At 38.6% G+C, this 27,571-nt stretch overlaps 1 protein-coding gene across 1 annotated transcript in view; it reads right to left on the bottom strand.

Moving 5' to 3' along the window:
* LOC112547815 (protein eyes shut homolog) overlaps positions 1–27,571 on the bottom strand; it is a 302,929-nt gene that overhangs the window by 117,134 nt on the left and 158,224 nt on the right. Inside the window, exons 4-7 of the mRNA XM_075923696.1 lie at positions 25,914–26,036; positions 21,396–21,509; positions 20,074–20,187; positions 19,515–19,628 (exon numbers count right to left, since the gene is read on the bottom strand). The gene's annotated coding sequence lies outside the window, so the exon portion shown is untranslated. The remainder of the gene's footprint in view (positions 1–19,514; positions 19,629–20,073; positions 20,188–21,395; positions 21,510–25,913; positions 26,037–27,571) is intronic.

A 27,571-nucleotide genomic window follows, 5' to 3' on the forward strand; every position in this document is an offset into this window, starting at 1 on the left:
TGATTCACACCCTCTGGGACACCTGGCATTGGCCACTGTCAGCAGACAGGGTACTGGGCTGGATGGACCTTTGGTCTGACCCGGTATTGCCATTCTTATGTACAAGAATTGAAAAAAAAAATCCTCAGGAGAGCAACAAAAATGATGAAAAAACATTATCAATGAGGAAAGATTGAAAAACATGGGGTTGTTTATTCTGGAGAAGAGAAAACTGAGGGGTGACATAAAAGCTTTCAAATCCATGCAAGGTTTTTAAAAGGAGAAGAGCAACAAATTGTTCTTGTTAACCTTTGAGGATAGGACATTAGGAAAAACTTTCTGTCAAGGTAATTAATCACTGGAATAAATGGCCTAGAGAGATTGTGGAATCTCAGTCACTGGCAGTGAACACACCTGTCAGGAATGGTTTAGTTATTATTTAGACCTACTATGCATTCAGGGGTCTGGCCTAGATGACCAATAGAGGTTCCTTCGACTACATCAATACTGCAGAGCTATTCCACATCTTGAAAGCAACCGCATTATATTGCTATTCCCATGTCCCTGTAAACCTCATTGCATGATGGATGAGGGATGTTTTGGAATAGTACATTATTTCAAACTTTGGGCTGACTTTCTTTGTCCTCTGGATAGTCACATTTGGTGGATAGTCAAGTTTTCCCCTGGAGTATCATAAGCAAAAGGCATCATGAACATTTTGGTAGGGTGCAAGGAAACCTCGGATAAGGCCTCCCCATACTGTAGAGCTACATAAATGTCTACTAATGGAAAGACAAATCACATATTTCATTAGGGGACTAACTCTTTGTGACAACATATGCTGTGTGCACCAGTGTTATATACTTCTACTAAACAATATAAACAAAATACATCCAAATAACAAGCAGCTTCATTAGGGAGTCTTAAAAGTATCATTCTTAGTTTAATAATTAGACACATGTTGCGTATTAGTAATTGAATTTCATTAACAATCAATTCTCTTTCCTATCATTTTTCTTATATTTTTGCAAACACAGTTCAATAAAGGCCATGATTTAGTTCTAGAAATACGTAATTTCTGGTTGCTAAATCCTTTTATTTGCTAAACTATGACTAATTTTTTAAAAGTATCAACTTACAAAGGATGATATACAAACTAAATTATAAGATAAGAAATATTTTAGTTCATCTAGAGAGTTCTGAAATTTATTTTCATTTTCCTCTACTGCAACAAAGTGACCTAGTTTTTATCTTTTTTTAGAGAAATTTCAGTACAAATAAAACCAACAGCATTATGATAGGAACTTTAAAAAAATCAATTTAATTTATGGAAACTAGCACTTAATTTTAAAATGATATTCAAAGTCAACATTTCCCTAGTGAAACTGTAGAGTGAATCAGACACACAAAGATATTTCAGTTAATACTTTCCATCTAAATACAACAACATGGTAGAAGTTGCAGTACGTTTCTTTTAACTGCTCTTGCCCATTTCCAGGACAAAATGCTAATGCTCAGTTAAAATGAATGTTTTCAAAAGAAGTACCGGTATTCTTCTTTAAAAATAATGACAAAAAGCTGTAGAGAAGATTACTGCTTTCTTCTGTGAACACATACACACCCCACACATGCATGCAGTATAGATTAATCACAAAGTACTGTTTTTCTGCAGGCCATTTACATTTCCTTTTGGATTGTTAATGTGTTTTGAAAATAAACTATTTTCACAAGTGGTGAACACCAATCAGTAGCTACTGATTGCAGATACACACTGATTTCCATTATATTTTTTTGAAGTGAAACTAGACATTGTTTTGCCTAATAAATATATGTAAAATCACTATTCTGCTCTTCCAAAACAGCCCTCGTTGGCCTGATACACATTTTAAAATTTCACAATAAGTCAAAACCATGTTGACTTTAGATGTTAGGTCTTCAGCTGGCTGCAAAATCATAACATTTATTTAGGTGTCTAAATATGAACTTTTAGGAGGGAAGCACAAATGGATTTGGGCATCACAGCATTGCAAGACCTAATATTTAGGTGCTTTGCCACCCAGTATCATCTTCAAACAAGACTGAGGCACCCAGGTTCCTTATACAATAGATGGGAATAATTAGGCACTTAAGAAAGGACTTCATGGCAATCAGTAAGGTGAATAGGGAGTCAACAAAGTTAGCTAATAGGAATGGGGTATCCTAAAAACCATCCCTTAAAGGTAGATACTGATATATTCTGGGCAATTAATTCTCTTCAGGAATTAAATCCCAAAGCCAGGCCAACAATTTTCACTGAAAAAAAAAGCCACAACTATAGTCAATAACATAATAATTAGGACTACTTACATGGGATATGAAAGATTTGTTTTCAAATTACTGTTCTGCCTAATTTGGAGGAGGGCCTGGAATTTAGTTCTGCTATATCCCTATTTAGGGCCTAAGCCACTGGGCTACAAAATCATTCTCTTGCTTTCCCTCTCCAGTGTAAATAAGATTTAATTTTTACATAATGTGGAACTACTTTAACAGGAGAAATTGGGAGGACTTAAGCACGAGCTAAGATGAACATCTGGCAGCATCAGGACTCGGTCATTAGGGGACTTCACTGGCACCTAGGAAATTTGGGTATCAAAAAAGCTGAGAGGTTCTCAGTGGCCTCTTAATATAGGATAGAGATACCTAAATGGCAGGTAGATGCCCAAGTTCCTTAGGAGTTCCTTAGGTTAATCTAGCCATAAGTGACTGACATTAGCCTCTTATGCTCAGACCCACAAAAGAACATATATGACGCCTAAATCTGATGCTGTGTCACCTAAATCCTAAACTTGGGCATTACTGCAGTCCATAAACCCCACACTCAGATTCCATCTAACCAGATGCATTTTTAAATTTACATGCTATCTGAATTTTCACCTAAAATTTCCATATGTACCTCAGGTTATGCACATTACTGCCTAAGGCAGGAGGCCAGGTACCTATCTCACAAACCAGTGGGCCCCGCTCTTCATGCAAAATGGCCAGGGTGCGGGGAATGAAAAGATTTCTAAGGCCTCCCTTATATCATTTACCCAAGTGCTAAGGAACTAAACTGCAAAGAAAGGAACCCTGGATCATTATTTCCCTCTTCTGCCTGATGAAGAGAAGGAATTTGAAGAGGAATTTGTACATCCTGGAGAGTTCCCTAATGACTGGGCTAAAGGTTATAAACCTACCTTTTCCCTTGGCTATTTTCTGTGGAGGTAGTTGGGTTCCTAAATTATTCTTGCCAAATATGGCATAGGCACCTAAACTGATTCTGCTCCAGGAGAAATGGGCCCCAGATTCAGTGAAGAGGAAGAGTTTAGGATACACCCTTCTGATAGCCATCTGCTATTGTCTATCTTAGGCAGCTTCCTATCCATCATACTAGTTTGTGTTGATCCTACTCTCAGGTATCCCTCTCATTCCCTGTGGACTATATAGATTGCCTAACCTGGGGTTGGTGGATTCCAGTGATTTTTAAGGTGCCTGCAAGTGAGATATTACAACAGGGCTACTCAAAATGCCACATGTGGCCCGTGGCCTGTTTGTTTGTGGCCCGCAGTGTGGTTTGGGTTTACCCAGGACTCAACTTGTGGTCTGCATGTGGGATCCTTTGAATATGGCCTCCACTGGGAACACTCTCCACAACAGTGAGGCAGCTCCCAGGCGGGGTGAGCATTGAAAGACACAAGTGGATGGGATGGCTGGAACAGACAGGTACAGGATGTTGGCATTTCTAGCTCCTAGGGAGGAGGTTCTGGGAGCACCGGAGCATTGTGGAAAGTGCTTTGTATTCATGCTCATCAGTGTGAAAGAAGCTATTTGCATATATATTTGCATGTATATGCTACCACACTTAAGTTGCGGCCCTTGGCACGTGCTGTGAGTATTAGTGTGGCCTGTGGGGCTTCCAAAGTTGAGTAGCCCTGCATTACAACATTGAGCACACTGAGAATCAAAACACCTTTTATGTCTCCAAACATCATCCTATTGTATTCCTTCACTTATCGACACTGTAGTAGTTCCCTAAGTCCATGTTGTACACCCTTGCACTGCAGCCATGTTTTGGTGAGGATCCGATAGCGGTCTTCAATTTCCTGAAGGGAGGTTCCAAAGAGGATGGAGAAAGGCTGTTCACAGTAATGATGGATGGCAGAACAAGGAGCCATGGTCTCAAGTTACAGTGGGAGAGGTCTAGGTTTGATATTAGGAAAAACTATTTCACTAGAAGAGTGGTGAAGCACTGGAATTGGTTACCTAGGGAGGTGGTGGAATCTCCATCCTTAGAGGTTTTTAAGTCTTGGCTTGACAAAGCCCTGGCTGGGTTGATTTAGTTGGAATTGGTCCTGCCTTGGGCAGGGGACTGGACTTGATGACCTCCCAAGGTCTCTTCCAGCTCTATGATTCTATGATTACAAGGGTTACTGAAAAAGAAATATTAATCTCCATAATCAAGATAGGGGAGAATGGTTCAGGCACTATTTCGTAACAAATGTAGTGAACTTCAAATGGTCATCTTTTAAAAATCTGCCTCTTCCTTCTACATTTCATCTTTCATAGATAGATAGATACAATTTCAGTTAAAATAAAAATAATAAAATGCAGTATGCCTGTTAGTATGGCTTTTTAACTTCTTATGAAATTAACAATGTACTTTGGAGAGAATAGGGTTTTTTTTTCAGAAGAAATGCAAATTATGCAGATTTTTGTTGCACAAATGTATGAATTTTTTCACAACTTTATAAATGGTCATATCATAGCACCTCTACCTTGGTATCACCATCAGAGAAATGTTCTTTCAGGTTTTCTTCTGAAGAATCACACTCCAATACTATTTTGGTTTATATCCCTTTTGGTGAATTTCAGAGTACAGACAGACTTCCTTTTTTATGTAAAAATGGCACTGTACTGAGATTAGATATAGAGACTAATTACTAAATTCTGCATATTATCTTTGACTACTATTTTCTTCTTAAATATTATTTTTTAGAAGTTTATAACAAGCTATTGCATTTTTGTTGTACAATATTAGACCTCTCTCTTTCTCTGTTCCTGCCACTTTACCATTATAGTGCTAAAAGGCTTCCACAAGGTTACAGTGAATCACTACACTATTTTCCAGAAAAAATACAATCAAATTGAATTTGTGGTGAATGTGGTGAGGTAGCCTCATATGCAGCTAAAACTTTATAGCCATCTGAAGAAAAAAATGTTTGATCTCTATATAAGAGTCTAGTTTCACAAAGCACAGTTACTTTTAGATTTTTGATGCTAAATGATTGTAATAATTTTAATATGACCACCTAAAAGAAATTTATACTGTTTTCTAATCAACACTGATGCAGTCCAGTAACCCTCAATAATAGTTTTTCATGAATACACCCTGAGTGTCAAATCAGAGAACAGCAGGTAAGCAGGATTCAATATTTAAGGTATTTTTTTAAGTCTAAAAACTGAAGCCCTGGCAATTAACTTTAATCACTTTGGTTAAATTTTGCAAAATGTCATTTTTCGTGACCTTGAAAAAGGTTAGATGAACCTCAAAGCTTTTCATCACTTCTATCAGCTAGATGATTAGTTCCATCTATTTCATGGCATAAATCCACAACTGGGTTGATTAAAGGCTAGCACATGTAAGCTAAAGCTTGAAGTATTGTAGAAGTGGATGGAAAAAATAAATATCTCTAGATGCATGCATAAATTGTTTTCACTGGAAAACCAGAAAAGTATTGCTCTCCCAATTTAAAAATATAACAAGCTTTTTCTCTCTGCTCTCATTTACAGCAGGCTAACAGGTAAGTGAAAGGTTTTTTTACAGAATGTGAGTTCTTATTTTGATTTCCACGAAAGGTCCAGCTTTGTAATTTTTTCGTAGACAATGCTGTCCATATAAAAAGCCTTTTTAGGGTAAAAATCTGTAATCTATAAACAGTAAAAACAAAAAATCAATAAATTTTAAAAAATCCTAACTGTTTGAGAAGCAGTACTTAACATTTTTTAAAACAGGAAATGTATTATAAATCAATAAATAAGACAAGACCATGCAACAATGCCAAATCTAAATATGAAACCGTCAAACACCAAACACTTGAAATGAGAAACAAAACAAACTTAAGTCAAAATATATTGTTCCATACCTGCATACATTTCTGCAAAAAAAGGGATAAATCACAAGTTCACTTCACTGAAACAGTTTATAAAAATAAACTAAAATAACCAAGCCATACTAATAAGTTAACAACTATTTAGTAACAGAGATATGTACCTACCTCCATCTTCTCAAGTTTCATATTGTCTAACTCTACAGCACAATTTACAATATTTTAGAGAGTTTGTCTGTTAGTCTGTTTGCTCAAGAACACCTATACTGTAAGAGCTAGGACCATCTAATTAGGTATACAGCTTCCTCTTATCATTACTTGCTCATGCTAGGAAAATGGATATCCCTGGGATGGGACTGCTTCTCAGAAAATCAAACTGAAAAGAGACACAACCACTCAATTAAGTACAGTCCTCAAAACTGACAGAACTGAGTGAATGCTGAACAAGACTGAACCAACATGAAACAGAGGAATAGGATGAACCTGGAATGGGATTGCTTTTCAATAAACCTTACAGAAAAGAGATAAAAAAGAGACATTTGGAGTAGTACTCTGTTTCGGCACAGCTAAATCAATGCTTAATGTTTGAAAAGTAGAAGACAGCGTTATTAGAAATGAAATTGACTCTTAAAACATAGCGAATGATAAGAGCTTATAGGGATGAAGAAAAGTACACTTGATGGAATTTTAAAAATGGACCATTTTTAGCAAGCCTTTTTCAAGAAATGTGAAATACAAATTAACTTCATAAAAATAACACTGTATTATTGAGATAATACAATCATTTAAATACAGCATGTACATTTTCCTTTTATTTAAAAAAAACCAAACAAACCCTTAATTAAGTTAAGGACCCAAGCAAGGCAGGCAAATCTGCTAGTCTATTATATATGTGAGAGTGAGTCAGTGAGGGTGTGTCTAGACTACATGCCTCCTTCGACGGAGGCATGTAGATTAGCCAGATCGGAAGAGGGAAATGAAGCCGCGATTAAAATAATCGCGGCTTCATTTAAATTTAAATGGCTGCCCCGATCTGCCGATCAGCTGTTTGTCGGCAGATCGGGGGAGTCTGGACGCGATGCCCCGACAAAGAAGCCTTTCTTCATCGACACAGGTAAGCCTCGTGAAACCAGGTTTACCTGTGTCGATGAAGAAAGGCTTCTTTGTCGGGGCATCGCGTCCAGACTCCCCCGATCTGCCGACAAACAGCTGATCGGCAGATCGGGGCAGCCATTTAAATTTAAATGAAGCCGCGATTATTTTAATCGCGGCTTCATTTCCCTCTTCCGATCTGGCTAATCTACATGCCTCCGTCGAAGGAGGCATGTAGTCTAGACACACCCTGAGTGAGTAAGACGGTCTGTCTGTTCAATAATTCCTCCTAAACAGCTAGGACTATCTAATTTAGTAATCAGATTCCTCTTACCATAACTTAAAGCAAGGTAAGCGTTTGGTTGTGCCAGGACTATGGGATTTTCCTGTAATGTGATTGTTTCTTACAACACAGAAAGGGCGGGTTCTACTAGCAGATACAGTTATAATGTATAATGACCACAAGGCAGCAGCAAAGAGCCAGGGAAGGGGACTGGGACAGCTGTAACACCATTGTGGAAGCAATGTCCCAGTCCAGCTATACACCATTGTGGAAGCAGGGGGCAGAGCTGCAGGTAAGGTTCTCGTGCCGATATTGGGTATGGTTGGCCCAACCCTCCCATTCTTGACCCCCATTCTACCATAGCTGGAGCTCAACTGCCCCCTCCCCCACTTGCTCTTGGCCCCAGCTCAGGACATCTGGGAGGAGAAGGTAAAGCCCCAGCACCTGTGAGCTCGAGCCAGCATCCACAACCCCAGGCAGCCAGGCATCATGGCTCCTGCCACCTTAGCCAGCTCCAGGATCCTCTAGCTTGTCCCCCCTCCCATACCAAATTCTTTTATCCTCTGCCCTGAACCACCCCTCATACCCAACCTCCTGCCTGGTCTCCTGCACACTCCACATTTCTGCCCAGAGCTCCTCACCCCCTTTCCTGACTCCTGCCACACACATCTCCTGCCCTGAGCTCTCTCACATATCCCCAACTCCCTGACCTGTGCCCCCACAATCCTCCACTCCTGAATTATAGTGCCCCACACTTCCCAAACCCCTGCCCTGACTCTTGAATCCCCCACAAACTGCCTGACTTCTGCACTCCCCACATCCTATCCTGGCTGCAGTGGTGAGAGGGGGCTAGGGTAGTCTTCTCTCCTTGGGGCAGCCTAGCTACTGAATGCCTCACCCGCAGGCCCCATGGTCCTTGAGCTGCCACAGTATATCCAGACTGCAGCAGCAAAGCTCAGACAGCTAGGCAGCCTAGTCCACGCCACCTAGCTTGCCTTGGGGATTCACTGCCTGCATAGTTTTATGCTCTTCTGCTCTGAGCCCAGAGCAATGATTTTAATGCAGAAAAACAAAAATAAATTGAGTTAAAGTGCAAACAAAGCAAAGTACATTTTCTAGACTACCATACATTTGATGATTTTTGTTACTTTCTCCTAAAGTTGGGGAAGAAAATTTCTAAGACAAACTAACTGTTCGGAAAGTTAGCTGATGGTTCCTTTCTGTTGACATTCAAGAACAATTATTCTTTACTAGTTCTCATTTTAGGACTAAAATTTTGCTTCTTATAAAATCTTTATTAGCCCAGGATTTAGCAAAAATTACATTTGAGTATATTAGAAAGTCAAGGTGGGTTAGGTAATAACTTTTATTGAATCAACTTCAGTTGATGAAAGAACTGTGTGTGGATCGAGAATTTGTCTGTCGGACCAACAAACGTTGGTCCAATAAAATATATTACCTCTCCCATGCTGTCTCACTAATATCCTGGGACTGACATAGCTACAACTCCACTGCAGTCAAGAATATGAAAAATGCGGAAGGGGGGGGCAGGGTGGAGAGAGGGAAAGTTAGATTGATATGCATAAATACTCATATAATAGGCAGGTCCAGCAGAACAGCCTATGACTAAGGTTGCTGACATGTCCCATTTTTAGACCCTGTTTTCAGTTGTTTATAACTTTGCCAGACTTTAATTATTTCAGTTGAAATTTCACGTTCTTGGTGTCTAATTGACAGCGACTTATTTAGCTAAAGTTTCAGCGAAAATAGTTGAGCTATTTCCAAGAAAAAGGTATGGGGAAATTCTGTTATTTTACCATTAAAAAGATGGCTATTCCTTCCTTTAAACAGAACAAACATTATTTGAAGGAGGGACTAAAAATGTGGAAAGGGAGTGGCTAGTATATGAAGGATGGTTCTGTTACCATCCACATGAAAATCTATATAAATTTAGCCAGGGAATAAGCTTTAGAGAAAAATCACAGTCTGCTCAGTACACATCTTTGTGTTTAGTAGTTAGCTTCCCCCAAAAGTCCATCCTTATTTGACACACTTTATCCCTTAATATTTGCACGTAAGAACAGAAAGCGCATGTGACATTTGCACTTACTGGGCTCCAAACCCTCAGAGTTCCTTAGTGTGACACTGGGACTGTGTATTCACATAGCTATGAGTGACTGAGTATTGTCATTCCAACCTAAGACTGTGAGGGTTCCAAAGGATTTCCCTTTCCCCTGAAGTGACTGTTACTGGGCTGGGGTGAGGTCAGGCACAGGAATAAAGATAGAGGGCCCATATGATTCTATCAATCAGGAAGCATGGAGTATGAAGTCATATGATCTGAATGAATATGGGACAACAACTGGACAAAAGGGAGGAAATGATTGGATTGGACAAGGAGTCTGTTATGATTGGGAATGGAGGTGGGGAGAGAAATTGTGACTGCTTGGGCAAGGAGACTGGGAGCTTGTGAAGGAACAGAGAGTATGTGAGATGGGGAATGGAAATCAATAGTTTTGGGTGTAAGGAGAATACTGGGAATGGCTGCCCAAAAAAGAAATGAGGACACAGACCCGATAATTGAGGAGACTGAGTCATAGAACAAGAAAATGGTCAGAGGGTGGTTTATATTAGAAAAGGAGCCAAGGAAAGGACTGAGAGTCAGTAAGAGAGATGAATAGATAAATCAGACAAGGCTTTGGGAGGGGGTAACTGGAACTCACAGGACAAGTACATAGACTGGTTATGGGAACACCCTGTCCTGAGCCCCCAGCACTCCAAACCACACTTACATTTGTTACAAGTACTGTTATATCACAATCTATCACACCCCCTACATAATATGACTGCACTTGTAAGAAATTTAAGTTACTTTCACCCTCAGATTCGAAGTTTGAGGCATGGAGTTTGGGATTGGGTAAATAAGCACAATGAGCCTGGGATAAGGGCATTGGAGTGGGGAAGAGATAAGACTTAGGGTACAGGGCAGAAGAGGGCAAAGTTTATGAGAAGATAAATGGGCAGCAGAGCACACTTCCTTCCATGCTGTCTGGAATGCAACCTAAGATTCATGAGGAAACCAATTAAAGTCATTTCGTATCCATTTGCAGAATGGGGTCCCAAACTAAGTGCCTGTCTTAGAACCATTCTGCTGTCAGGCCCCCTCGCCCCCCCTCCTCCCCTCACACCTTTTGTAATATGTTCACCAGTCAGGAAAAAAATGGTTCTACATTAACATGCTCAAAGTACCTTTTACAGTGCATCATCAGGATCTACAGGAGGCAGTTAGAATACAGTATGTTACAGCAAGTTATATCTGCAATGTACTTCACTATGCCATGTAGATAAAAAGCCTGTAAATGTTGAAAAACCAATTGTTCTATTATCTGTATTGTGGTCTTTAACCTTCATGAGCACTTATACATTTTACTTCTCTCTTTTCTAATTACTATTTTTCATACTAGAGCGTTCTATACAGAAACTCCACTATTATTCTGGCTTTTTGACCAACATAGGCTTTTATTCTGAGTCCTCTTTCTCATTTGTTTACTTTCTTGTGTAACATGGTTAATGGCCAATTGCCTTTTTTGTTGTTGTTGTTGATTTAATCTTAATTGCAACACTTTGGGAGATGTGTCATCAGGACAGCATCAAATAAGCAGACATTTCCTCAGACTTGTATTTCAATTTTCCTCCGCAATTATATATTTGATTAAAAAGGCATTCTTATTAGCAGTATGTAGACCAAATAAAATACAGTGCATCTTTTTAATGAGTCACACAGTAAATTGGAATGAAGGTCAGACTTTGCTTTAATTCTTGAAAGTGGGGGAAAAAAACTTTGGAAAAAAATGTTCTCTCTCTAATTACCATAGAGATATTGAATAATGAAATAGACAAATCTTGGCCAAATGGGAAAATAACTTTACTTCTTTTCTTCCTCTCATCTGAACTATATGTGATAGGAATAAGGGGAAAAATAAGCAGTCACTGCAGAGCTTTTCAATAGTTTGTTTGGGTTTCCATCCTCAGCCATGCCCACCACATTTTGGGTACAGCTAAGAATTCAGTCAATATATTCTTATTGAATCCTCAAGCTTAAGAGGACAACCCCCAGTACGAAAATCAGATGCAAATACAGTCCTTTTGTTCACTCCCTATTCGCTACCTTGAATGAAGAAAAATGAAGTAATAGTTCCTCTATTATCCTCCATACACGGCAACTAAACTGACTGTTTTACAGAGAAGACTGAGGGATGTGTTAATGCTATAGCAGAGGGCATGCTCTTTGTATGCTGAGATACTCTGGAGATATCAAGAATCACATGGGGGAGGGCTGTGGCATGCAACATTGGAACAGTTTGCAATAGTTACAACTATTTCCCGTATTTCCTTGATATTCATTTCCAACTTGGATTATTAATTCCTCCAGGGAAGAACCAGTAAAGTTCCATTTATTTCTACAAAACTGTAGAAATAAGTGTTCTGGTAACATCAAAAGCCTCTCAGGGCTTCCTCAAAACGTATAGAAAGCAGTTATGATGGAGAAGGGTAATGGTCGAGGAGAAGTGTCCTGGAGGTGAAATGCTTTTTGGAGAATATGCCTGATGAACACACCCCATACATAGGTGGCCAGACTTATTGGTCTGTGCACATGTGTGTATTTGCCAGTAGGATACGTGGTATCCACTTCATTTTGGGATAAATAATGCCTCATGGGATGGTAGTAGGCTGTAGTACCGAAGTTTTGATTGAAATGACTTCAAAGTGAAGATGCAGATCACCCACATTTGAACTCTTATGCACAGACCAGCCACAATCAGACTGTTACAGATGGGCCTGCTCCTATAGGACTAAGATTGATGCTTCAGGCACTAAGTTCCCACTTTAAAAAGGGCGGGAGTTGATTTCACTTGCAGTTGTGATGCTAATAGCCCTTCAGTGCCCATAGGCAGAAGGCTCACTATGTTGTTTCATACCAGACCTGACACACTCTCCATACTAATTGTACAGTATCGAAAAGGTCTCTTGTATTCTGTAAATTGGTGACGCACTAATTTGCAACTATCATTCTGCGATGTAGGCACAGGATGTATAAAAAGCTGTGTGTGCGTGTGTGTATGTATAAAAACATGTTTTGGGGGCAGTGTATAAATCAAGCCTGCCTTAAACACAAGGAATGTATATTTACCTGTCTGATTGGTTTGATTATAGCAAAGGACAACAAAAATACTTTCACATAAACAAAGCAATCAAGCTAGTAAGCAAGCTGTAGTAAAGCAAACAACTTAGTGAGCACACCAGGGAAAAGAATCAGAACAGGGTGTCTTCCTGTCTCTGCTTTTGAGGCAGACAATGGCACTCTGGTAAATACAAGGAGAGCAAAAGGATATTATTTAGGGGACAAAGAGAAAACACCCTCTTAGCCTAAAACTTTTAGCCTGAAGGGCCGGAACTGTACATAAATTGCTGCAAGCTAGAATCTTTTTTTAGGTAAAGATATAGCTTGCTAGAATTAGGTTGTAGTCACTTTTGTTTTACTTGCAATGATTCTCTGCTTCTGTTACCTTTGTTTAGTATCACTTGCATTTCTATCCTTTAATAATGTTTTGTTTTAGTTTTACCATAAAGCCACCTCAGTGCTGCTGGAGGCAGTCAAATTAATTTCTGTGAGTGTGGAGTGCAAGGTATTGCACACTCCATAAAGATATCTCTGGGGAACTTCAGCTCACTGATTGTTACCTGCAAGACAAGGTAAATATATTGGTTGAATCTCAAGATGTATTTTGGTGAAGCAGAGAGAATAGTGTTGCAGTTAATGGACACATGTTCTAATCGGTAGCAAAACTTACTCTTGAAAAGGCAAGGTGTAAAACAGTAACTTACAGTTTTGGCCTGCGTTGAGGAGATCATTACACTAGTAAGAAGTTATCTCACACATGGTACTTCTTCATAATACCTCCTCCTGTGGCACAAAGAATAGTGCTACAAGCACTCCTTCCTATTCTTCATCAGTTGTGGCTGCCTACTCACATGGTCTGTTCTGTAATCTTGGTGTCAGTTTCTACAGAGTATAAGAATAACAAAACTCAGAACTAAGATTCTGAGGGATGTGGAGCAGAGAGAGAGTTTTTATTTGTTTTTTGTTTACATTGTCAGCAAGTTGAAAAAAATCTGTCAAAGTTCTGAAAACAATGAATGTGTCCTAACTTTTAGGTCCTTAGTTTTAGAGTAATTGCATACAATATGGGAGACCCGGGGTTAAGTCTGCACTTTGGAGGGTGTGTAGGAGGGAGACATGAACTTAGATCTCCCTCCCCTTTCACATGAGAATCCTGAGCAATATTGCATCTGGAGTAGGTTTTTGCCCCTCAATGTCTCCTATTGAAGCTGTTTCACTTTGTAGCGATAACAAGATTCCAGGGTTTTTCATTCTGTGTGTCACTCTGAAGCCTAGAATATTTCTTGAACCAGTGTGAAATGACGGAAACAGTTACAAGCAGATGAGAGACTTCATTTCAAACATTAGCTGGTTCAATCCTCACTGGGCTTCATGATCTGTTACTATCCAATTTTTAAAGTTTTCAGCCATTTTCAAATGTATTTATACATGTTACTTCTTTTACAAATGACACCTAGGGACAGGACAGACTTTCAGCCATTAGTATTCATGAGGTAGAACAGCTTCAAAAAAAGACAGATTGAAGGTAAGCAAGCTCAAGGTAGCCTATATTATGGTTAGGTGGGCTTAGCTAGGAGATCTCAGTTTAAGTTTCTGCTCTAGAATAGGATTCAAAGCTGCCCTCCGCCCCAGTCCTATACATGTACCCTAATTGCTGTGACAAAGATTTGTAAGTAGGTTGTTGAAACATGGCTTTATGTAACTAACCCTGAAAATTTTTGAAACATTGGATGAAATGGTAAGCAGGTTTGGAGCAAACCTACATTTTTCTGTGAATAATGTCTGAAACGTTTCACGGGGCTTTACATGCTACTGCTATATTTAGGATCTACAAGTCCCATTTCTTGAAGATGAATTTTGAGTTCAGTGAAATTTTAAACTGTACCATTTGTGAACTGGACTTTCTGAAAATGACCAACCCAACCTGAAAATTGGTACACGTTTGGCTTTTTTACAACATTGGCTTGGGGGTATAAGATTTCTGGATTGTCCAGCAAGACTTTATTCAGTAGTGACAAATTACATGCCTAAGAACTGGTGATTTTGAGGGCAAAACCACTCATCTAATCCCACAGAGAAACAGGAGGCTGGGCAGTTGTGCATTGTTTATCATTGAATTATGTTGTATAGTCACCACCTGGATAAATGCCATAAGATTTATTATTTATAGTACAGTAGTGTTTATCCCCAACTGAAAGAATGAGCATCCCTGAGGCACAATGTCTCATGATACTCAAAACAAGGACAATGTTGCACTGGCATCTGGATGACAACTATTTCTTCATGATGAGCAGAGCTGCAAGGAAGGAAAGGGAAAATTAGGAAAGGCTGCTTTGCAATGGATGCAGATGTGCCTTTTCATTAAAAGAGACTTTGAAAACTAAATTCTAAGGTGCTATGACACCTGCTACCTAGATTCAGTGGGGTTATTGATGTAATTGCCCACCAACCAATGTAGCCCTTAATGCATGTACAAAAAGACAATAGATGATTTTGTGAAATAATGGGTTTTATTAATTGGGGCTTCAAACTAAACGGAAATGATAAAAGAATATCAATTATTTTTTTGCCAAGGGACATTTTTGACTTGGCCAACAATGGTCTACAGAGCATTATATGTGTTAGAGTGAAATTTGCAAAGATATGTTGAGAAGCCACTGGCATAAAAGAATGAATTGTCTTTTACTCTTTTTCCCCTCCATTGAAAATTAAAAGAACTGATACTTTTATAACAGAATTGCAATGATAATCTTCTTTCCCTCTGTAAAGAGGATACACTCAATTGTGCATCTAAGACTCATCTGCAGGAAAGGAACAGAGTGTTAACTACAAGGCAAAATAAGACAAGCAGGATTCTAAAATACTCTAACTTTGACATTCTTAGTTCATGTGTGATTTTTAGTTTAATTAAATAACACAAGTCAGTGTGCCTCTGTAACACTATCTTCACTGAAATGGTTAATATCCACAAATGAGATATGGTCTAGTATGTGCATCTTGCAATGGCTCTTCTCTTCTGAAACATTTGATACCTCTTCTATAATAATAGCGATTCTATTATAGAAGTACTACAGTTGTGGAGTAAATATAACCGAAGAGTTTATTAGAATAACTACTCTGTTAGGATATTGAAATGGAATCAACCTCATAACTTTACTGATAAGCCTGTTTATATACTTCAATATATAAATTATCAGAAACAATTTCAATTTGGCCATATTTTCCTGGACCCTCAGGATTCTACTACTAATTTCAACTATCTTTCAATGATGCACTTTATGGATGAAAGGAAAACAAAGAATCCCCCAAACAATTGCACATTTGTAATGATTCATATACTGGAACCTGGCAGAAGACACCAATCTAGATGTGTTCCCAGGTCAAAGGTTTATATGGGGAGAGAATATCAAATTGCATTGTGTGATGGGAAGTAAATAGAGATGTCCAGATCTGGGCTACAACAAGTACGTGGGTGATTTATACTACTCCAGAGAATTAGAGTACAAAAGAGAAGATTTTTTTTAAAAAAAAAAGCAAACAGAAAACTACAAGTTATCTGATCTCTTGGCTTTGGATTCGGATAATTTGAAAAGGGGAGGAATCCATATTTAGGAAGAGTAGGAGGAATCACCATTCTTTTCAGGGAACTCTCACAAACACACATTATATATAGGGAGTGGATATTTAGATGATAAATGAGAGAGCATAAAGATAGATACATTTACTACATGCTTGTGAAGTTTGTAATATGCCTATAACCTAAGCCCTAAATGCCAGGACTCATTCTAACAGTCCTAATGAACAAAGCAGTTATTTTTAAAAAAGGAAAAAGGAAATAGAAATATCTCCCTTTTCCTCCACAAATTTGAAATCCATTCCCCATTTCAGATTACTCATTCAAAAGATGATTTAGTTCTGATCCAATAAATAGCTTTTCTAGACCAAAGTGTTATGATTTTGAAGTCCAACATATCATGGATTAAAAGCAGGATATGATACTTTTATAAAGGGGAGACTCCAGGTTTTCCACAGAAAAGTTCCAGCCCTTGTCTCCTAACCATATAGGACAACTGATATATCAGACTTTACAGCTGTGAAGATTTTAGGCATAGCTAAGTTATTATTGGTCATATCAGGAGAGACATTAAATATACAGTAGACTTCACTTATCAGCAACCACATGAATGCCAGCAATAAAGTTACCATTGTGAAGCACCAATAAGCAGGAGGTAGGCCTGTAGAGCAGTAGATGGGAAAGGAAGCCCTGGGACATGCCTTTCCTGGATGCAGCCTTGCAAACCTAGCTTATGAGCTAAGTACCAGAGAGGTGAGGGGCTACAACCTAGATGTTGGAGCTTTCCAAGGGGGCCAGGCAGCAGAGAAATGGAGATGCTGGATACCCACAGAGATCCACAGGACTCCCTACCAACTGGGAGAATTCACTATGAGATGTAGCAGCAATGAAGAGTGCAGTTCCATGGGCCCCCAGATTGAAGACTGTCACCTAGGCTTCATCCCTGCTCCTGTCCTGCCCATAGCCTCATCTCCCAGTTTACAGTGCTGAGACTCTGGCAGAGCTTCCCCACTGGGAAGAGATGCAATCACCCCCGTCTCTAACCTCCCGAGTGGCCCCTGAGCGGACAGGTTTGCAGGGCTGTAGCCAGGGAAGGAGTCACTGGGACATACCCAATACTGTGGGCACTCAAGCTGGGGGGAATGAAGTCAGAGAAGCCATGTCTCTGTGCTACCTTTGCTGGCTGCAGCCATACAAACCTTACTGTGTCTGGGTCCTTTCTTCCAGGAAAGTTCTCAGTAAGTGTCATGCCATTGACAATATCTGAATCATATTAACAAAAAGCATGTAATGGGATTGGTTGCCAGCAAAATGTTGCTATTAACTGGAAGTTGTTAGCATTTTAGCTGTTTCCACAATGTTCCCCTTCCCCTCCCCCCCCCCCCGCCACACACACTTCTAAGGTCTGCACAACTGAACCATAGTGCTCAGTTCATCTCTGTGGTAGAGTTGAATTCAGCACAGGATCAAGAATGAATTAAATTTGGTCAATCCAGTCTCAAAGAGTATTCCTCTGAGTATAAATCCATTGCTTCCTGGATCCTAAAGCTGAAGTTATTACAGCAAAGGGGCTGCTAAGCATCAGTGAATAAAGCCTTAATTACCATGAGCTTACAAGACAAAATGATTCAAGAAACAGTCTATTTTAATGCTTTTATGAACTCTCTATATTAAGATATGAGGAAAATAACAAAATACAAGAAGACATAAAGACACTAATTCGAAATTTCTCAAACTTCCTGGTATACTAATCAGAAGCCAATATATTTAAATACGTACAAGAGGAAATAAAAATGGAAAGAAAGGAAGTAAATTGGATTCAAAGTATGTACCTCTTGCCATTTTGCCTGCTTTCAAGAAAGAAAGAAAAGCAAGGGGAGCTAAGGGCTCGTCTAGACTAGGCAGAAGATTTGAAAGAGGATATGCAAAATCCCATGGAATTTACATATCTTATCTTCTTCCTATCTCACTTTCGAAAAAGAAAGTAGTCGGCAGCCACCCCGCTTTTTTGAAAAGCCATGTAAACCTCTGCTTTAAAAGCGAGACTGGAAGAAGATATGCAAATTCCTGTGGAATTTGCATATCCTCTTTCCAATCTCCCGCATAGTCTAGATGTAGCCTAAGGGAACCAAATCCTTTACTTTTTGGAACTCTCCTGGACAACCTCTTGTGGGGAAATTATGACAATGACAAAAGGGCATCAAGGAGAAAAAGCTGGATGAAGGTGAAGGGAGAAAAAAATGTTTTTGACCTCTGATGATAGGACAAGCCAGCCATGGGCTTAAATTGCAGCAAGGGAGGTTTGGATTGGACATGAAGAAAAACTACCTAACCATCAGGGTGGTTAAACATTGGAATAAATTGCCTAGAGAAGTTGTGGAATTTCCATCACTGGAGATATTTAAGAGCAGGTCAGATAGGCATCAATCAAGGATGGTGTAGATGGTGCTTGGTCATGCCATGACGGCAGGAGACTGGACTCAATGACCTCTTGAGGTCCTTTCCAGTTCAAGTATTCTGTGAAATAGAAATCTTTTCCAAATCAATTCAGATACGAATAAGCATGTGGCGAGATACAGTTTGCATGGCAGCCATCTGAATGTGACAATCATGGACTTGAGCTTATATTCTTTCCACCAGAGGGCTATGGTACCATACACAAACAAACCATTACAACCATCACATTATGAACAGCTTCTATGTTATTTGCTTGGTGGAGATCTTTAATATCAGATACTGTCATTATAATTTTTGTCAAAATGTTGTTAAAATAAAAATAAAACAAGAAATTCTCAGGAAAAGGTCATCCCATTATACTGTGAAAATTAAAAACATTTTCCTTAAAATCTTCAACAGAAATATTGAAGTAATTCATGAATGTGAACATAATGCCATGAATGTGCAAAATATTTTAGAAGTTCATGGGTAATCACATTAGAAAAAAAATTAAAAAGAGGAAAAAAAACCTATGATTTCCAAGACTACTCAGTTGCTATTTTCCCTTAATTTCCTCTTCGGTGCAGAACCTTATTTTTCTAGTTAAGTGATTTTATAGAATCCATTCTGATTCATAACAAAACTCTTTTAGTGGTTGCATAAACAATATTTATTTCACATTGGTTGCAGTCTAAGGGATAATAGGCTGGTCTATTTAAAAGTTCTGTTTGAGAAAATGAAGGACTAATAACACTGTTAGAAGAGTGAAATGAGTTCAGACAAGTGACACAAATGCTTTCTAAAGTTAATTATGTTTGCTTTCCCCTCTCCCTCAGTGTTCATTACCTTTAAATGGAGCTACACATTGGCAGAAGTAATTACCAGGTTGGTCAATGCAGGTGGCTCCATTCTTGCAGGGAAATGAGGCACACTCATCTATATCTGTTTCACATCTTGCACCTTTGAAAAGATGTTGAGATTAGTAAGACACAGAAGTGTCAATTTAGACTTCTTTAATTTATACTTTAAGAATCACAAACAACTTGCCATGAGAAGCGAGCCTGAGATCAGGCAAAGAAGATCCCCACATGTATTAGTGTCAGGGTCCATTTATTTCACCTCACCACAAAACACAGCTTCTTTTTGAATTACTAAACACTGACTAATCTTTCCTAGGTGTGGAAGCATTCAAAGTCTGTTTAGATGTGACCCAATTTATCTTCCACTGTTTAGTTTACAGATGGAGCCAGTGTTCCAGTTTGCTGGAATGCAAATGAAACATTAGGCTTGGGTAGATAAAAAGAAATGAAAAGGAAGCACTGGCAAATTAGTCAATAATGTCTTAATGGACACTTTGTGGGCTACTTTCCCATAGAAAACTAGATTCTCTATTGCTGCCACTCACCAGTAAAGCCAGGTAGACAGATGCATTCATATCCACTGATAAGGTCTTCACAGGTTGCATTGTGGAGACAAGGTGATGAGTGACATTCATTTATGTTTACTTCACAAGTTGTGCCTATACATTGAAGGGAGAGTGCAGGGAAAGGGAAATATTTTATAGCACCTACATTTCAATATAAATTATGTATTATTTAAAATTGTTCACATACAGAGTTTTTTTCTGAGAGAAACATTATAGCTTGAATCTGTGCCTCTAAAACAGTATTCTGATATTTTATTTTGAGTTATGCATCGATTTTTCCAATAAAGACCTAAAAACCTAGTCTTCACTGTCACTGAATTGATTCTTATGACTTAAGGCAGGCAATTTCCTTACCAATTCATATCAATATAAAAAAATAGAAAGCAAATGACACTGAAATATAATAGAATGCATTCACTGTGACATGAAGGGAAATCTTCCTTCTGTTCTTCATAAGGCAATAAGTAAACTCTCACAAAATGAAAGAAGAAATTTGATGTAGGCAAAAAAAAGGTTATATCACAGTCTGGAACATAATTAATAAGTATATCACCATAGGTAATTAAAGAGTAATTATTTCAGAAAGGAATTAATTTCTTGTCATTTAAGAAAAAATAAAATGAAAGATGACAACTTTAGAACTCCTGAAAGTTTAAATCTCTTCTAACAAGTAATAGTAAAATTATATTTTTGTGGGGGAGTATCCCCAAGTGACTATCAAAAACTAAGAGTTTGACCTATATTTGAAATGTCTGTTACACTGGTATTTTAGCAAATCTAAGGACCAGTGTCATTTCAGGAAGTTTGAGCTAAGAAAATGTATGCATTTTGAATTCCTAATATGAACTAAAAGAGGCGAATAATGGCAGATACTAATAAATATACTTGATTAATCATACACCACCTCACTGCTGAAATCAATTACATCTAAGCACTGAGAATAAAGCTTTCTACCACAACAAAAGATTACAGTATTAACCAATTACATCCAGCCTGCCAGCACATTTAAACATTTAAAGGAAATAATGCACATTGCATGCCAAATGTCATTGCTCCCCCCAATCCATTTATAACAACTAAGCCGCCAGACAAAAATAAGCACTCATCCATGGGATGCTATGACAGCAAAGCAAGGTAATAGTATTCAGGATGTATTCATACAGAATTTGCATATTTAAAACTTCAGATAAAGTGAAAATGAATATGTAAAATTATCATCTAGGTATTAACTTCTAAAAATGTTGTAATACCAACCCACATAATTGTCAAAAATCATATTGTTCTAAAAATTTTATTGTTACCTTGAAATCCATCAGAACACAGGCAACTGAAGGCATTAAAATGATCAACACATGTGGCATCATTGTGACAGGGGTCACTTAGACACTCATCCACCTCAATCTCACAGTTATTACCTGCAAATAAACAAAGTATTCACTTCATTAGAAATATGTCTCTGGTGAGTCACCAGTGCAATGAGAAATTACAAAACCTAATAACCAAGGTTATGTACAGAGAAATTTTACCAATGCGTTTCCAATTTCAATTTTACTTTTTGCTCAAAAGGCAGGAATCAGATATTTCTATGATGCTACCTAAGAAGAAAATGACAACAATGTTTGTGTTGTTTTAAAGATCTGTTGACCCAAGAATAAGGTTATGTATTTTGTTTTGTTTAAGGGCATTACATCTTTGGTTTCACTGCATAAGAAAAGAAGTTTATAATTTGTTATATATACTCAGAATGTTTTAATTGGAAATTACTTTGGAAGTTCTCCATTATGGCCAAGGATGTAGGTAGCATAGTTTTCCCCATATAAACTGATGTTCAAAGGCAATATTAGATATCCAGGAAAAAATAACTATTGATACACTAGAATAGATATGTATATTATAGGTTTGTGTCAAAGATAAAGGACATCTCTAAAACCACATCTTGTCATATACGTAAGCAAGAAGATAGGTTAACATGGTTCCAAACCTTAGTCTTTCTGACTCTTTATAAGATATTTCTTATTTTTCACCCGAGATAATTATGAAACAAGTTTGTAGGAGGCAAAAAGGGTACAATGGGGCAAAAGCTGTACAAGTATTTCCACTAAATCAGTGCAAACAGAAGAGAGAACTCTGATTTTCTGTTAGTGAAAATTTAAAATGGCTGGATGAAAACTTCAGCAGTGATTTAGAACTTGTCAATGTGTGGGGAGTGAGGGGAATGAGGAAAAGCCCACAGCAACTGTTAGTATGGCTTCTCAATGCTGACTACCCATGCAGACACTTTTGAAATATACTAAGACTATATAAAAGATCGACACTGTGGCAGTCGATCTTCTGGCATTTGATTTAGAAGATCTAGTAAAGACCTGCTAAACCAAATGCACAAAGAGCCCCCCATCAACACCCAGACTCCTACTCCTTATAAGGTGTAAGGGAAGTCAACAGGAGAATTTTTCCTTTCGATCTCCTGCTGTGAGGACGGTGCCAAAGCTGAGATTAAGATTAGTCAACTTCAGCCACATTTTACATGTAGCTGGAATTGTGTACTTTAAGCTGACCTTTGAATGTAATGTAGTCCTAGCCTAACCTAAATCACCTCAGTCCACTCTTATTCTAAGGCTACACTATGAGAAAGGTAAGTTCAGTAAATTAGCAGTGTCCCCCAGTGATCTGTAGAGGCACCAGTACTGTTCAACTTAGTCATAAATGATAAAAGTTATGAACCAGAGATAAACAACTATGTGGCAAAATTGCAGAGGATACAAAATTACTCAAGATAGTTAAGTCCAACATAGACTGCCAAGATTTACAAAATGATCTCAGAAAACTTTGGACAAGAAAACTGCAGATGAAGTCCTGTATTGATAAAAAGCAAAATAATGCACACTGCTACCATTTGGAATGCCAGACTGTGTCTAACCTGTTTATCTTCTCAATCACTCTCATTTCCTTTACTTAGCTAACAAATCTTTACTTAATTTACTATTGAAATGGTGTCCAGTGTTATTTTTGGTGAAAGTTCTGGGGAATCAGTTGATCTGGGTTAAGTAACTAAACTCTTGGGACTGGAAAAACACCTGATTTGCTGTGATTCAATATTTAAGTACCTTTTATCACACTATCTAGTTTGGATGAATGACAAGATGACTGAAGAGTATAACGAGATTGTCTTTGGTTCCATGGAAAGACTGGTATAAGTGATCAAGGAGTTCAAATTTGTTACTGGCTTAATGAAATCTAATTGTGCAACATAGCATCACTTTGGAGTGTTTGCCCTTATCTTCTGGCAAAGGGACCCAAGGTGTGCAATCGAAGCTGTGAGCCACTGCGAACCGCAGGACACCCCATTTTAAAAAAAAGATATGTATTTGAATTGGAAAAAAGTACAAAGGTGAGCAATAAAAATGATTAGGGGATTCAAACAGCTTCCATCTGAGGAGAGATTGAAAAGATGAGCTGTTCCTGAAAAAGAAATGACTAAGTGGGGATATGTTAGTGGTCCATAAAATCATGACTGGTATGAAGTAAGTGAATAGGGAAGCATTATTTGCCTCATTATAAAACACATGAACAAGGTATCATGGAATGAAATTAATAAGCAGCAGGTTTAAAACCAAAGAAAACATAGGTCTCCCCCCCTCCCCACACACACACACACACATACACATACACAAAGCACAGTCATTCATGGAACTAATTTGGCAAGGGATGTTGTGAAGGCCCAACATTATCACTAGGTTAAGATAAATATTTTGCTTTTTAACAGAGCATAGGCCCTTCTTTGGCTATTAACCAACATGGTTAGAAGTGCAATTTCATCTTCTGTGATTACCTAAGTCTCTATTAGATGCTTGGACAGAATAACAAAGGATGCATCACTCAATAATTGTCCTAGTCAGTTAATTCCCTCTGAAGCATCTGGCAACTGTCAGAAGACAGGATACTGGGCCATTTGAACCATTGGTCTGACCCAGCATGGCCATTCTCATACTCTCATATATTCTGATAATACTGAGGTTTGGTGTTTGACCGTTCTACAAGAATAATGGCTACATCGACATTGCAGGCTTCTTGTGCAAGAAGCCATTTTCGCGATAGTTTTTGTGCAAAAATGTCTTGCACAAGAGCACTTCCACACCTCAAATACATCACAAAAGTGATGTGTTTTTGTGCAAGACAGTGTCCACACTGCATCGATGCTCTTGTGCAAGAAAGCTCTGATGGCCATTCACCGAACGGCCATCAGAGCATCTGTGCTTTTTCCCATAGGAAAGAAAGCCCTCTGAAGCATCCACATTTGCGCAAGAGTTCATCCACACTGCCATGTGCTTTTGCACTAGAGCATCCATGGCGGTGTGGATGCTCTCTTGCTCAAGAAAGCTCTGATGGCCATTTTAGCCATAGGGGTGTTTGCTCAAGAAATCCTTGTTGTCTGTCCACAAGAGCTCTTGTGCAAAAAGGCTTATTCCTCAAGGGGAGAGGAATAACTCTTGCTCAAAAAGCCCTGTGTTCTTACACTTTACTATGCTTTTTAATGTGAAAGAACGGGCTTGTAGTATGGATGCTCCATAAGTTTTTCCACAAAAATGGCTGGTTTTCCACAAAAGCTCTGCAGTGTGGACATAGCCTTGGTGTGTGTGTGCCTCAGAGGAGAACAATTTTTTTTACCAGCTTGATCCATTAGGACAGCACATGTGCTCTGCCTGCTTTCCTGCCCCTACTCCTGAGACCAACAATCTCAATTACACTAAGTTCCTTTGCTGCTCTCTCTGAATCGTGATCCATGACTGAGCTGTGGGGCAGGGGGAGAGGATCATATATACAGAATGTTACACATACAGACCATCATGAAGAGTCAGTTACAGTAAGGAACATTCTTTTTTTTCATGTTCACTAGGGTAAGACAAGAAGAATGTAGTTTAGCTTTCAGCAGAGGAAAAACTTTCTAAACTATAAGGATACTTAAGCACTGGGACAGGTTACCTAGAAATCTAGGAAAGGTATGGAATTCTTAAAGAAGATTTTTGAGTACAGTTCATAAGAACTGAATACATATTTCAAGGGACCATTCAAAATGAAGGGGGCCCTTAACAACCTTTATGTCATGGGGGAGAAAAGGTGGGGGAGGCAGCTGATGTGAGGAGCGAGGAGTTACTAGGTTACAGATAGTTGTTATAAACTATACATCCACAGTCTGCATTCAGACCATGTTTTTTAGTGTCTAGAAAGGTTATCAATTTAATCTTGCGGGATCATCTTTTAAATTGCTAGGCAGGTTTCCTGTGAGGATGAGGACCAATAGGTTAGATATAAAATGATCCCATTCTAAGGCAGCTATCATTCCCTTTCCTTTGTACAGGGAGATGGACAGCTGTTTTGGTTTTGTGGATGTCAGTGTTCTGCCTATAATTCTCTAGGCACCAAAACGTTCAGTACTATGACAGTACTTGTTGCAATATCTAAGTCCTTTCATGGATCCCACCCAAAATGCCTAGATTGGTATCAAAGACTAGCTATTGAAGTGGAATACACTCCTGCAGTTTGTAGAATCTACAACAGGGTAGGTAGGCTTGTGTGCCTGTAAGCAGAGGCTGCTTTCACCTGATCAGACTCACACTGCTAAATTATATTTTATTAGTCCTGAATTGCCTTATTTTCTGTGGTTTAGGACTACTTAGTCTCTGCTCAAGGACAGATGTTAACCCATGCACACTCCAGTCAAGACCTTGATGCACGTCTTCAAGGAAAAGTCATTTACTAATGTACATCCATTGTCTTTCATATTCATCATTAGCTTTCAAATACTGTTGGGCTGGACCCACCTATGAAACCAGGTGCACAGAAACAAAGGAAGCCATCCAATTCATCTTGGCAAATGCTGAGGACTCCACAAGGTTGTGACAGGCAATCATCAAGGTTTACTTCACAAAACTGACCTGTAAATCCTGTCAAAATATTTGTTAAAAAAGGAATACAAATCAACTTACAGCAAAATACAAATAAAATTAATACAGGTATTCAGATATTTCTTCCAAAAGGACAAATATAAATGTGATATGAACCGATTCCTGATATTTTGTTTTAAATGACTTTCTAGCAATTACTTAAATCCTTCAAATTCTATCTATGGAACAATAAAATGTTCTGTCATTGCAGCACTTCAGACAAATGAATACCAGGCACTCTAACGATATAAAGCAACATGAAATAGTATGGCTGCCTTTAATAATCACATAACTTCCACATATGCTAGTTGCTGTCATATATTGTTAGGAAAGTGTTTATGGGTCTCAACTTCCCCAGGACATTTTGTTAAGATATTTCTAGGTGTACTGAAGAGGTCAGGACTGGTCCATGCAGGACTCAACACTTAATCGTTGTAGGGATAAGAAGCTGCCCACCACCACATTCTCTGTTTTGGCATTCATATAGATTAATGTTATAATCAAATGTCTTAGATTAACAAATTAGGGTAAATCTGGAGTTGTTCATAAAACAAGGATAATAATCTATGCAGTTTTGTTAGTGGACTTTTATTAGTTCCTTGAGCCAATCTATGTACACTTAGCCTGAGTCCACATTATGAGGAACCCTCAGCTCCTATTGGAGTCTCTGTACAGGACTGGTTAATAGCTGCACATGCCTGAATAATACATGATTAATATGTATGTCCACAGACTAAAGGATACTGTCTCCTGAACATGTTCAGAACACCATTTCATTTGTTATGACAAAATACATTTTCTAACCAAGTAGTTTTACTTTAACTAAGGTATGATTATCAAAACAAAAATAAGTAGTTGCTGATCATATGTGTACAGCTGGATTCCAAGCATGTCAGGTGCTGGATATCTATATAACATTTCTGAAGTCCAATGTTTTCAATATAGTTGTAACAAGAGGCAGCAGGTTTAAACGACACAAGGAAAATACTTCTTCACATAATGCACCACTCATGGAACTCTTTGCCAGGGGACATTGAAGTCCAGGCACTAACAGAGATAAAAAAGAACTAGATAAATGCATGGAGGATATATCCATCAATGACTATTAGTCAGAATGGAAAGAGATTGTGTCCCTAACCTCTGTTTTCCAGAAACTGGGAAAAAGTGACAGGGGATGAATACATTGATGATTCCCACTTCTGTTCATTCCCTCAGAAGCACCTAGCATAGACTAGTCAGAAGACAGATCCTGGATTACATGGACAATTTTTCTGACCAGTGTCACCATTCTTATGACCAAAACACAGAGCAGCTGATGGACCCACACTGCTACTGCAAAACTGTACTAAACAACAGCCAGGGAGCACTGTGAAGAATAGAAACTGAAAAAGTACTCTCCGGGATCCATAACAACAGCAGCCTGACAGTCAGAGGCCTGCAACCACCTTATTTAACCTTGGAGGATACCTGAGGAAGTTGCCTGGGCAATAACAATGATTATGAGCCTGCTCTGATTCCAGGCCTCACCTCATCCC

The sequence above is a fragment of the Pelodiscus sinensis genome, chromosome 3 (genome assembly GCF_049634645.1).
Source record: "Pelodiscus sinensis isolate JC-2024 chromosome 3, ASM4963464v1, whole genome shotgun sequence".
In the NCBI taxonomy this organism is placed as follows: Eukaryota; Metazoa; Chordata; order Testudines; family Trionychidae; genus Pelodiscus; species Pelodiscus sinensis.